The sequence below is a fragment of the Rattus norvegicus genome, chromosome 1 (assembly GCF_036323735.1).
Source record: "Rattus norvegicus strain BN/NHsdMcwi chromosome 1, GRCr8, whole genome shotgun sequence".
Classification (NCBI taxonomy): Eukaryota; Metazoa; Chordata; class Mammalia; order Rodentia; family Muridae; genus Rattus; species Rattus norvegicus.
Genome location: NC_086019.1, coordinates 145,589,937 through 145,603,544, shown reverse-complemented (window position 1 = coordinate 145,603,544; position 13,608 = coordinate 145,589,937). Strand labels below are relative to the sequence as shown.

Genomic DNA, 13,608 nt, shown 5'->3' with positions numbered 1-13,608 from the left:
CCTATCCCTAATACCTGTACCTTGAACAGGTTACACGGACGTGGCATTCATTAAAATACATCAAGATATATATTTATAGATATTACTCACTCCCTGTGTGCATGTACTGTGTCAATAAATCCTGCCTATATCTCCCCACAATTCAGCACTCAGTGCTGTTAACATTTACACACAATGTATTCTTTCTGATTTATTTGCCTAGAATAGCAGTTGTTAACCTGTGGGCTACAAACCCCATAGGGGTTGCATATCAGATATCCTGCATATCAGATATTTTTATATTATGATTCATAACAGTAGCAAAATGACAGTCATGAAGTAGAAACAAAATAATTTTATGGTTGGGGTCACCCCAACTGTGTTAAATGGCCGCAGCATTAGGAAGGTTGAGAACCACTGGTCTAGACCAGCATAAAACATGCAAGGACGCTCTGAGTCTTCCTCCCGTCTCAACAGCAGACATGAGACACTGCCTGCCAATCCAGAGTGGGTCATCTCTGATCAGCACACTCATGCCAGCACAAGGTGGAGTTTCCTCTTTACTGAGAAAGAACCCGAAATCTCAGGCCTGTTGTTCTGTGCTGTGTAACCTGAACTGTGCTTGTTTTGGGCTTCAACACCATGGCAGCAGGACAATAGAAAAGTAACCCTGGGGTTGGGGATTTAGCTCAGTGGTAGAGCGCTTGCCTAGCAAGCGCAAGGCCCTGGGTTCGGTCCCCAGCTCCGATAAAAAAAAAAAAAGGAAAAAAAAAAAGAAAAGTAACCCTGCCACAGTAAATGACCTGCAGAGAGTAAGTGAACACTGCACGGCTGGGCCAAGATGGTGGGCAGCTTGCATACCTCTCAGCTCGTCCAGGTGTCTCTAAATAAATGACTCAAGATGTGGTGGCAGCGGCCACACCCGTAACAAGGCTGGAAAACCAGGGACGGTGCCGGCAGCATCTGAGTGGTGTGAGGTTAGAAAATGGGGAGCAGATGGCATCAGAGACGGGAGGATATTATTGCCAATAGAGTGGCAGGACTGCTCCCCAGATCAAAGTGAATACAGGGAAATTCCACACCTAAATTATGTAAACATCAAAAGAACAGGAGTGATCCCCGAAGCACAATATGGGGATCATTTTTAAAAAAAAATTAAATGTGGGCTGAAGAGATAGCTCCGTGTTTAAAGCACTCGCTGCACAAGCCTGACCATGTGAGTTCAGATCCATCAACCGTGTGGAAGTCAGGAGCAAGAACCTCACACCCAGCACAGACCCCAGGAGATGGGAGGCAGAGATAGGAGAATAACCTGAAGCCTCAGGCCCGCCAGGCTGCACACAGAACAATGAACAAGAGAAACATTGTATCAAACAAGGCGAGGGTGAAGACCAGCACTGAGCTTGTCCTCTGCCCATGTGCACCCAGTGAGTTTGTCTTCTGCTCTGTGCATGTGCGCCACGGGGAAGGGGGTGGACAATGACCCACTCCCATTCTGTTACCACATCTCTTCTCCATCCAGAGGCAAAGGCTGCAGTTACAGCATCTGGGTTCTAATCCCTGCTCCACTGATAAACAGAGATCTGACTCTGGGGAAATTATTGAAGTACCCTGCACCTTCAGTTCCTGATGTGTAAACTGGTGATAACAGTTCCCGCTTCAAGTACAGGAAGTACAGACCCGTGTCTTGTACCAAACAACAGACACAGACCCATCGAGCAACCAACATCCGGGAGTGCTTGTGCGGACCTGGAGCCTGCACTCATGTCTGGGTGGACTGCCCTTATGATGCGTGGGCCTAGAGTAAGGTCAGGATCAGAGAGAAGCTTCAGGTCTTTTCCAACATTCCAACAGACAGGAGACAAAGTATGAGGCCAGCTCGCCCGAGAGGAAGGGGCTGCATTCCCAGAGTAAAGCCTTTCTTTGCAGCTTTCTGCTGCCCCCACTGATCCAGCCACCATAGCCACCCACGTTCAGGAGACAACAAGGCAAAAGACAAAACCTGCCCAGCCACCTAGCCCTCCAGTCTAAGGGCAACCTGGAACCACAGAAATCTGAAGAAAACCAGACATAAGACAAGGAAGCTTAGGATCAGTGGTTCTCAACCTTTCTAATGCTGTGACCCTTTAATACCTCATGCTGTGGTGACCCACCAACCCTACAACTGTTTATGATGCTACTTTATAACTGAGTTTGCTATTGTTATGAATCAGGATATAAGTATCTGTGTTTTCCAATGTGTGCCATTTGACACCCCTCCCCCCAAGAGGTCATGACCCACAGATTGAGAACTACTGCCTAGGAGGGTCCAGAAGAAACAGCTGACTAGGGCACGGGGGCTTGTGGGATAGCAGAGACTTGCTAAGGTAGATCAGGTATGAATCCCTGGAAACACACCTGAGACAGTAGGTGGCTCCCTGCTCCCTGCCAGATTCCTGCCTGGAGCACGTGTGCACCACACTCCCCAATCAGCTACAGAGCCCAGAACGGGAGTTCTCCATGCTAAAGAGGTACCTAGGGGCCCTGAGGGCTTAGCCAGAGTGTCCCTCCCCAGACACTTCCCTGCAAAGGTATTAATCTCCGGCCCGCCCTGAGAAGTGGACACACATCCATTTTCCACAATAAGCACCAATCAACAGTTTGGAAATAAGGGCTCTTTCGTCCACCGCTGCCATGGGGGGCATGGAGAAGGCCTTCGCCCACAGAGCCTAAATCTCTGTAGAGGGCCTCTGTGCTTCCAGACATCCATAGCTACCTTCGATGAAGAGTTAAACCGGAGCTCCCAGCCCCAGTCCCAGGCCAGACACTGTCCTAAGCCCACGGCCCCCAATGGTCCAGGCCTCATCACAGACCTGTGGACCCCTGATATTGTTCCTGACTTCTCTGGGTGGTTGTCTAGTGGTGCCTAGATGCCATCTCGGACACCCCAAGCTGTGTCTTGGCACCTCCCTGAAGCCCAGCACCTGAGGACAGCAGCTTTGGATAAGTGCAGTCAAAAGGCTTAGGCCTTTTAAAGCCCCCATCAATATGCACAGACAAATTTAAATAACATACACATGAAACAAGAAAGGGCTACTATGAGGAGGAAACATTTTTTTAAGTGAACTAAAAATAAAAGTAGTCGAAGCTGAAGTCAGAACTGCTCCTTAGGAAGACATTGAAGGAACAGCCCCGCAGACCACCAAGAGGAGAAGTGGAAAGAAGTCTGGCCTCAGCCCCTCTTTGCTGAGGCCACTCTGGACATGCATCCAATCCCTGAAGTCTTACCTAAGACACCCATCGAGGTTGTCCTCAGGCCTGGTGTGGCCCTATTTTAGGAAGGGATTCTCAGTTCACTAGAAGTCGGATGACAATTGAGAGTGTTCTATCCTTCCAGTGAATTCCAGGGATGGAACCTGAGTTGTCACAATTGTGCAGTGAGGACCTTGACCTGCTGAGTCAACTCCATGGCCCAAGAGCCTTCATTTTATACAAAAATGCACATCAACCAGTCCTTGGCATATGGTAGCTCTTTTAACATAGATCTGAGAGAATACTGAAAACCAGGAAATGTAAAATATTAATACTGACTTAGCTATAGGAGTAAGCAAAGTCCCTCTACTCCCTCCCTGAGGTAATAGGCCGTGGACAATTCTCTCTTCTGTCCTTCTTTTTCTCTTCTGGCTTTGGGGTCTTTTTGTTTATTTGTTTGTTTTGTTTTGTTTTCTAAGACAGACTCCTGCTATGAGACCTGGCTAACCTGGATCAATGTATACACCAGGCTAGCCTCTAACTCATGACTCTCCTGCCTCTACTACCTGCTGAGATGACAAAACTGCGCACCTCCTCCTGGCCATGTCATCTTACGTCTACATCTGCAGAGAGATGCGTTCCTTTTACACTGTGAGAGTACGTCAGACATATTGATCTGCAAACTTTCCAGGAAAAGGCTTTCATATGTCCGTAACTGTTTAACAGTAACAAGACCAAAACAACAACAGCAAAGACTAAAGCAATTAACATCCTCTGCGCGCCAGCTAAGAATATTACCGGACTTTGTGGCTGTGGTCTGTCCTCCCTATTCTGGACACTGAGTTCTACTGTTTCCTGGCATCTAATGTTGCTGAGAATTAAGCATGAGTGAGAAAAATGTGGCTAGCTATCTTCAAGTCTTTTGGTTTTAGTACTTGGAGCTAAGGTTTAATTTATTTTTCTTAAAAGTCATAATAATAGTAATAATAATTTCTTCTTTATGGAGTCCAGTGGGTTTTATTTCCTCATTCATTTTTCTTGGCCTGCCCAGAGGCCCTGTGAGCTTCAGAAGCAGGTCAGTATATTGGCAACACTTTCAAAATCTATAGAAGTGACGTTTTAAAGTCTCTATCTACACACAGATACAAAAGCACAGTAATCCAGAGGCTTAAACCAGCTGGAGGAAGAGAGGGGAGGAGGAGGTCTTCCCCCACCCCCAACCAGACCCAGGGAGACTAGAAGTAGATCTCAAGGTGCTTTATAGGCCATCCATCCAAAAGAAGCTTAAAAAGATCATTACCACCCAAAAACTTGAAAGGTACCCCAAACACTACCCAGGGGGGAAATCAATAGCTCAGCATGGAAATGCCACATCTGTGAGGGAGTCAGCCCCACACCTGCCTGGACCATGGAGATCAAAGCCATCTGGCACAGCACCAAACAAGTAGAAACTTCCCTTCTCTCTCTCTCTCTCTCTCTCTCTCTCTCTCTCTCTCTCTCTCTCTCTCTCTCTCCAGTCCCTCACACACACACCCAGAAGGCAGGAAGCTATCAGGTAGGAGAGCCTCGGGAGGACCCACAATAACAGCCTGCCTGAGGTCAGCTCCGGCTGAGGAAGGGGATGGACTTCAAGTAGATACTCATATTGTGATGGCCGCATAAAACTGACAGTCACACCATCCTGGTTAGGTTTTCTGTTTCTGTAATAAACACCGTGACCAAAAGCAGCCCAGAGAGGAAAGGGCTTATTCATCTTACAGCTTGCAGTCCGTCATGAAGGGAAGTCATGAAGGGACCGAAGCACAGAGCATGGAGGAACACTGGTGACTAGCTTTCTCTCCATGGCTTGCTCAGCCTGCTTGCTTATAGATCCCAGAACCAGAAGTGGCACCGCCCACCATGGTATGTGCCCTTCCACTTCAATTACTAATCAACAAATGCCCTACAGCCTTGCCCACAGGCCAGATCGATGAAGGCATTTTCTCAACTGACGTTCCCTCTTCCAGATGACTCTGGTCACTGTCAAGTTGGCATACGCAGCAACCAGCAGAGATGTGGGACTGCTGCCAAGAGCACAGCATCTGTGCAGGGTGTTGCAATAATCCTCGGCGTGGGAAACACAAGGCTGAACGTGGGTCATTCTAGGCAGTATTTCCTAGACTATCACCCTGTGCACATGCTCTATTTTCCTGTTCCTAGCACGCACTTTGCCAGTTTGCATACAGTACAGTCTCCACTCACTCCATATCTCCATGCATCTCCCAAGAGCAGGGTACAGGCATCCCACTCCACTCACATCAATGTGACATGACCCAAGCCTTTCACATTCTGAAAGGCCACCCCCAGTTATTTCTCCACATTCTACTGGCTACCGCTTCTCCAATCCACACCTATTATAATAGCCTCCCAAGGAGACCCGACACGCATTCTCTTCCTTCCCACTTCCTTCTCAACCCAACTAAAGTCAACTCTGTCTTCTGCCCACTGGGTGAAGACTTTCCTCTTTCCAGTCAACACACCACTATGCTGGAATGTTTTGTGTTTCTGCAGCTTCCCTTCCAGCTACAAGCAGTCACTTTTCTCGTAGCAAACCAGGCCTAGATGGAAGTCAGTTGGGGTGGGAGTTTCTGGAAGGCTTTTCTTTTCTTAGCATCAGGTGTCCTTCTTTGTTCGTCTTCCCCACACTGAGCATGAGATGTCTTGAGGCGGCAGCAGCCAGCAAAGATGGAGGCCCTGACATTAACAAGAACAGACGCTGTTGCCTCCCATGCACGTTCAGGTCAGTCAGCTCTGTGGTTGTGTTATCACCTAGCCACACCCCGTCCTGATGGGCACTGCACGGCCTGGCTCCATGGGAGCAGCCCCACCAATCACCTAACGACTGCAGCCCAGGGATAAGTGTGGCTCCCAGTTAACTACTCTCTCAGAGGCATTCTGACCGTTCCTCTCACACAACTACTCTTGCCCTCTTCCCTTTAGTGACCTCTGGAGTTGCTCTTCATTCACCCAGAGTAACAGCCTTTGCCTCCTGACTCTCCCTTGTCCTAACTAATCTTCCTGTTGCTTTCATCCTGTGGTCACAGAAAAGATAAACTTTATGCACAACTTGAAACTTGTTATATACAACAAGTTATATACCAACTTGAAAATCCTGGAGTCTCTTGAACTTCAATATTTTTGCACCTAGTAATCTGTTGGAAATGTTCTTGAATATTCTAAACATCTCTTAAATCCAAAATGTAGAAGATGCCTTCCCGCCTTTGTCTGCCCCTTACTGAGTTTTCAGTTATTGAAATCAACTGCACAGTCAGCTCAGAAAACTATGATCCTTGTGAGGTTTCTACAGCTGTGATTAAACAATGGATCAAAAGCAATCAAGAGCTTGTTTTGGCTAACATTTTATAGTCCACCATGAAGGAAAGGCAGGGCATGAACCCAGGACAGGAACAGAAGCAGAGGCCATGGAGGAATGCTGGCTACTGGCTTCCTTCTCTTGGCTTGCTTGCTTTGCTTTCTTATACATACACCCAAGACCACTTGACTGTGGATAGCATCACCCACAGTGGGCTGGCCCTTCAATATCAACTGCAGTCTTCCCACAGGCTAATCAGGTAGCAGCGTTTTCTCTAACAAGTTAACATCTTCCCAACTGACCCCAACCTGTGTCAAGTTGAAAACCCCAAACATACAACTGGAATCTAGACTTAGAATGCTATGGGAATGAGTGTGCAGGTGGATGGATAGATGGGCAATAGGCAAACAGGTGTGTAGGCGGGCAGGTCAGTCAAAAGCAGACAGGTAATCTTTCTGTTCAAAAGGAACCAGTCCACAGAGATCAGTGGAAGGCATGGATATATTTGACTTGTCTTTGAAAATCGTAAAATGAATCCTTTGTGATGAAACAGCAGAGAATAAAGAGTTAGTTCAAAAATGAGTGGAAGATCTCAGAAAGAAAAGCTGGTTAACCAACAACTTACAATCAAAAGATTAAGAATCCCAAGGACTCCACAGAGCTCCCACAGTCTCTGATATAACCCTCTAAGCACACACATGCGTACACACGCGCACACACACACACACAACACATAACACACACACAACACATGCACATGCACATCCAAACACACGCCCCTATCCAGTCTATATCCCAAACAATTCTGGGATCCATTTTGCATTCAATAGCCATCAGCTCATCCCTAAGCTACTCCGGCAGCTCCCACCTGGGATACTCAGACTCCTATCAGGAGCTTCCAGGACACCTCCAGGGAGTTGTCATTCCCCAATGGTTCCCGGACCTCACTTTGCCTTAGGCAGCCTTGTGACTCAACTGAGAGCGATCACTAGCAAAAGGGACCTCACCAGATGTAGCTTTGTGAAGGTAGCCCCCAGAACCATGAGTGGCAAACTTCCACTCTTGATAAATTACCTAGAACTTAGAAAACTGTCATAAACTGCTGTGTTCTTCATAGCCACAGGAAGCAGGGTAGGATGCATGGGAAAGGTGTTCAGGCCTGGCTAGGACAGGCTGCACATCCCCAAACTGCATGGAATTAGCCACACTGTCTCCAAGCCTGTTGATCTCCTAGCCTGCAAGCTATCAGCAAAGTGAAGAAAGTAAGAAAGAATTTTCATCATTCAATTAGAAATGTCAAAAATAAGAAAAAAGAGAAAGCCTGATGATTCATTGTTCATAACTCAAAATAAGTAAAATAAAAGTAATATTTTGTGATCTTTCTTCTGGGACACTTTATAAGAAACAAGTTAGGGCATAATGCCGTAAAAGTTTTTTAAAACCCTGCTTATAAAAAACAAACAAAAACCAAAACAAAAGAAAAACAAAAAACAAACAGAACAAAACCTGGGGTCTAGGGTCTATCTGATTGTTTTTCAGCAATAAGATGTATCCTTCATATTAAACAACAAAAAATAATAATCTTTTTAACAGGAATAGCCAAAGTCAGAAAACCACAGTGAAGTTTGTTGGAGGAGGGAGGATAGAATCAACCCCTTTCAGAATAGCACCCGTATAGACAGTGAGAGTACTGCCCTGAAGCTCCCTAACTCCAGCTTCTCCCAGCACCTTCAGAGGGCAGGAGCAGCAGAAACAGCCACACTGGGTGTGGCCACACTGGGTGATCAGCTCCTCTTTCACCTGGAGTTAGTTTCAGGGTTGGCTCTAAGATGCTGAGAACCCATGCAGACTACCCTCGCTCTCCATTGGCTTACAGACAATTCTGCTAGACTCCGCCCAACAGCTACCTAGCAACAGCTTGCATCATCATCTGCAGCCAGGTGCTGGCAGATGTAGCAGCAGCATATAAAGAGGTCTGCTGGATCCCCCAGGTCCCCTTCTTCTACTCTCTTTCTCTGTTCCCACGAGTTTCCGGCCGGCCTCTCTTCCTCTTTCCCTCTTCCTCTCTGTTCCCCCTTTCCTTGCCCCCACCTCTTCTCTGGGTCCCCACCCCACACACACAATAATCTTCATTATACTAGGTATATCTATCCTGTGGTGTGATTCCTCAGGGGGACACCTTTGCAGGACCTGCCCGGTATTCCCATACTCCCACCCCACTGCATTAGTCCACAATTTACATTTCCTAACACTCTTCACCTCCGGGCTTAGGATCTGATGAGATGGTTGGGTCTTTCAACACACTCTGACCTCACAGGAGAGAAGAATTGCTAATTTCTTGCTCTCCTCATTTTTGGAGATTTGAAGCAACTAGGAAATGAGAAGAGATAGAGAAGGAAGGAAGGGAGGAAAGGAGGGAGGGAGGGAGGGAGGGAGGGAGGGAGGGAGGGAGGGAGGGAGGGAGGGAGGGAACATCCGGCTACTCTCAATCAAACTGGAGCTCTACCTAGACAGAAGGGTGTTTCCAGGATTTCATAGAAACCCCCCAAACCCAGCTTCAGGGAGCTCAGACTTGTTAAACTTATGATCTAATTCATCTCTGACTAATATGCAAATGCCCTCAGGAAGCCTGCATCTTGTACAATGAATATTCGCCAATTTAAATGAAGACACTGCAAAGCCAAACGTCCTTCAGCTGAAGAGCATTCCAAAGCCTGAGACTGAAAGGAATGCAGAGCATCAGGGATTGTAAATGGGGATGGGGGTCAGGGTTTGGAGACCTTACTACTAAGTGGAAGGAGGTGAGCTTGCTCCCCTCAAGCTGAGGTCAGACTCTATGACCTCCAACCCTTTCCCTACCTCTTCCTGTTCCTCTCCTGCCAGCAGCCAACCCCCCCCCAATAAGTTCCCAAACAGAGTCTCGCCCCACCCCCACCCCCAATATTGCCCTTCCGACCTTCCCAGAGCCTGCCACCAGGACTCCTTTGTTCCTTTGTCTGTACCAGGTCATTTTATCTCAAGGCTAAAGGATTAAAAACAAACGAGATGTCATTGACACTGTAGGGAAAATCTGCAACAATGAAATTTAACTGTTGGTTACTCTGAGATACTGATAAGGGAAAATGGTAGAAACAGACACTATGTTCTAAACTTCCTGTGAAAACACCCATGACCTCACCTAATACTTTACAGCAGCGGAAAGTTCCGTGCCAAGCTGCTTCCTACCTAAACTGGCTTATTCAAAATACCATCAAAGAATTCTCTGGTAAAAAATAATGAGTGTTGATGCAGAAATCACCCTTCCTAAGTATTTGCCCCATAAATACAGGTTTGGAGATCTCTACCTTTCTTGAAGAGTTGAAGATTTGGGGAAAGAGGTGACTAGGTGTTTTCAACCATTTCTTGTCCCTTTGTGCCTTGTGTGACTACATCATTGTACAGTCAAAGAATAAAAAAGAGACACTGGTAATTGAATGAAGGACCCAACTTGTGTTCATAGTTTCAAATAAGAGGAAATGATACATTGGTGATTCTAGATTTGAAACACTTTACAAGAATCACATAATGTTACAGGGGTGAAGCAGAGGGACAGCAATCAAAAATAAACAAAACAGCAAAACTTCCTGTTCAGCAGAAAGTCACACCTGAAAAGTCTGGATTTCTCCCGTTTCTCTTTAAACCAGGAAGACTCATCATTCAGGACAAAACAGTAAAGACTATGTAACTTACACGTGAAACCAATGGCCACATGGGCTTGGCCTAGAGTCACACCAAAGTGTGTCTTAGAAGTCTAAAGGGAAAACACCATTCATCTGACCTCAAAACAGATTTTAAACCTGACATTTCTCCTTTTCTTCCTCACATTGAAATTGAAGGCATTTCGTCTAGGCTCCGCCCCACAGTTACCTGGCAACAGCCAGGTGTGCCTGACTCATAAAGGGGGCTGCTCGCCCTCTCCTCACTCTTCTCCCCTTTCTCTTGCTCCCTTACCCTCTTCCCCCCCTCTCTCCCCATTCCCCTCCCCCTTTCTCCACTTGCTCATGGTCAACCCCTCTCTCCTCCCCCCCCCTCTCTCTCTGCCCTTCTCTGTCTCTACTACCCCCTCAACTATTGCCCTAAATAAACTATTCTATAATATACCATCGTGTGGCTGGTCCCTCAGGAGGAAGCGATGCCTCAGCATGGGCCGGCAGAGGCACCTCCCTTCCCCCACACCAAACATATCCCTTTCTATCTTGTTATAAAACACAACAGAAATGGCAGTCAGAAAACAGTCATCTGGCTCTCTTCAAAGCCCTTACCACAGCTATCACAGCCCAACAAGGTTAGAAATCGATCATGGGATAAGGGAGTGTTGTGAGCATCTGCAGGAGCATTGCCTAAATAAGACAGACACCTGCAAAAATGAGGTCAAGGAGGCCTCTTCCTCCAGCCCTGCAGGGAAGTGAGCCAGACAGGTCCCACTGTCCCCCTCCACATTTACAGAAGTCTGAGGTGGCTGTTCACAGAGGAAACGCCCCAGGGCATAAGCTGTAAACTTGCATCAGCTACAGTACTGAGGAGTAATGGCCTCCGCAGTGAGAGTGGAAAGCGAACTACCTGCTCGGAAAGGGGGTGGAGAGACAGAGACAGTGAGACAGAGAGACAGAGACAAAGTGTACAAGCACACTTCCTGTAGGGATAGCCTGTGGCTTCTCTGACTGGAGAATGCTGGTGCCTGAAGGAAAGGAAGGACATGATCTCGCCCGGTTGAGGAGGTTTGTTATTGTCTATATGAGGGAGAGAACAGCCAGAGGCATCTGGAAGAGTTCAGACTGAACATGGCCAGCAGAAGAGACCAGGTCTTGAGGGGTGGGGGAGGAGAGTGAAAGAGGAAGAGGAGAGAGGGAGACAAGAGGGGACCAGGAGCAGGATGTGAACCAAGAGAGCATGTGGTCAAAAGGGCTGGTTTATACAGAAGAGAGAAGCTGGGGGGGGGGGGGGCGGAAGGAGCAGGGAAAGGAAGGGAAGAGGAGGAGAGGGAGGAGAGAAGGGAAGGGAAGGGCTTGAAGGAGTTTAAGGTAGGGGCTGAGAGTAAGAAGTTCTGGAGAGGAGCCAGGACTCTAACAGATCTTTGAAATGCTGGGACATCCTGGTGGCCAGTGGCTGACCCCTTTGATGCGTTAATAGTCACCTCAGCCATTTGTCCAGGATGTCCTAGGGACCTAACAGTACCCTCCACACCTCCCTTTATCCCCTCTCACTGGGAGGTTCTCAGTGGCACTTACCACCAACATCTAAGCTGTTATGGATGCCCCAGCTGGCACCACTGAGTCCCAGATGCATGTATTCAGCAGCTTCTTGGCTGTCCCAAGCCAGCATGTTCTGCCCTGCCTTTTCTCCCTGGTTGCTGCTCTGTCTGTGCTCTTTCTCCTGCATGTCACCCCCTCCCCTGGAGACAGAAAGAAGGGCTGGAGAAAGACCTCAGACATTATGACTACCTGTGACTTCAAACCTGCACACAAATCATGAAGTAATTCAATTTGGCTTTGCAAAGCACATGCTGTCCGGGGCACATTTCACCACCCACTTGCTCCAAACCAACCTGGTGGCCACAGTCCATAGAACCGGCTGTAAAGTGAGTACTGAACCTTTCCAGTCATTAGAGGACATTTTAATCCTAGCCGTTCACTGCTCAGGACCTGTGAAGCTGTCTGTCCGTTTACTGTCCCCTTGCCTGGACCCAAAACTCTAGTTCAGCTCAGTGATGTTTCTCTGCAACCAAATGGCTCAGGTTTCCTGGCCACAGGCTCCCAATTACACTCTGAAAGAGACACACAAGCAGGGAAGCAGGGAAGAGAGGGCAGCCTCCTTTGAGCTCTCCCATGAGCTTGAGGCTTTCTATGGTCACTTCTTCCCTTCTGTCCTCTGAACCCAGAGGCAGGAACAGCTTCTGGAGTTTCTTTTTAATAATTTTATTTTTCTTGGATATTTTATGTATTTACACTTCAAATGTTATCCCGTTTCCCACCCTCTCCCATACCCCTCCCCCCACCCCGTGCTTCTATGAGGATGCTCCCACTCTCATCCACCCACTCCGACCTCACCACTTTAGCATTCCCCTACATGGGGGAACCCAGCCTTCACAGGACCAGGGGCTCTCCTCCTATTGATGCTGGACAATGCCATCCTCCACTACATATGTGACTGGAGCCATGGGTGGCTCCATGTGTACTTTTTGATTGGTGGTTTAGTCCCTGGGAGCTCTGGGGGGGGTCTGGTTGGTTGATATTGTTGTTCTTTCTATGGTGTTGCAAACATCTGCAGCTCCTTCAGTCCTTTCTCTAACTCCTCCATTGGGGTACCCATGCTCAATCAGATGGTTAACTGCAAGCATTCTCATCTGTATCAGCAACGCTCTAGCAGAGCCTCTGAGGAGACACCCATATCAGGCTCCTGTCAGCAAGTGCTTCTTGGCATCAGCAATAGTGTCTGGGTTTGGTGGCTGCATATGGGATGGATCCCCAGGTGGGGCAGTCTCCAGTTCTTCAGTCCCTGCTGCACTTTGTCCCTGAATTTCCTCCTGTGAGTATTTTGTTCTCCCTTTTAAGAAGGAATGAAGGTATCCACATTTTGGTCTTTGTTCTTCTTGAGCTTCAAATGATCTGTGAACTTTTTCTTAGGTATTCCAAGCTTTTGGGCTAATATCCACTTACCAGTGACTGCATACCATGTGTGTTCTTTTGTGACTGGGTTACCTCACTCAGGATGATATTTTCTAGTTCCATCCATTTGCCTAAGAATTTCATGAAGTCATTGTCTTTGATAGCTGAGTAGTATTCCATTGTGTAGATGTACCACATTTTCTGTATCCATTCCTCTGCTGAAGGACATCTGTGTTCTTTCCAGCTTCTGGCTACTATAAATAAGGCTGCTACGAACATAGTGGAGCATGTGTCTTTGTTATATGTTGGGGCATCTTTTGGGTATATGCCGAGGAGTGGTATAACTGGGTCCTCAGGTAGTACTATGTCCAATTTTCTGAGGAACCTCCAGACTGATTTCCA

The 13,608-nt window shown here is 47.4% G+C and overlaps 1 protein-coding gene and 1 long non-coding RNA gene across 11 annotated transcripts in view; one reads left to right on the top strand and one right to left on the bottom strand.

Annotated features, from left to right (window-relative positions):
* Sh3gl3 (SH3 domain containing GRB2 like 3, endophilin A3) overlaps positions 1 to 13,608 on the bottom strand; it is a 131,154-nt gene that overhangs the window by 61,337 nt on the left and 56,209 nt on the right. Inside the window, exon 1 of one of the 10 annotated variants that reach the window (XM_006229483.5) lies at positions 3,247 to 3,334. The exons of the other annotated variants lie outside the window; for them this stretch is intronic. The gene's annotated coding sequence lies outside the window, so the exon portion shown is untranslated. Of the gene's footprint in view, positions 1 to 3,246; positions 3,335 to 13,608 lie in introns of those variants that run through there. 10 annotated transcript variants of the gene reach the window in all.
* On the top strand, positions 3,381 to 4,200 carry LOC134483750 (uncharacterized). Its single transcript, XR_010060640.1, has 2 exons — positions 3,381 to 3,592; positions 3,694 to 4,200. It is a non-coding gene; the product is annotated as an uncharacterized LOC134483750 (long non-coding RNA).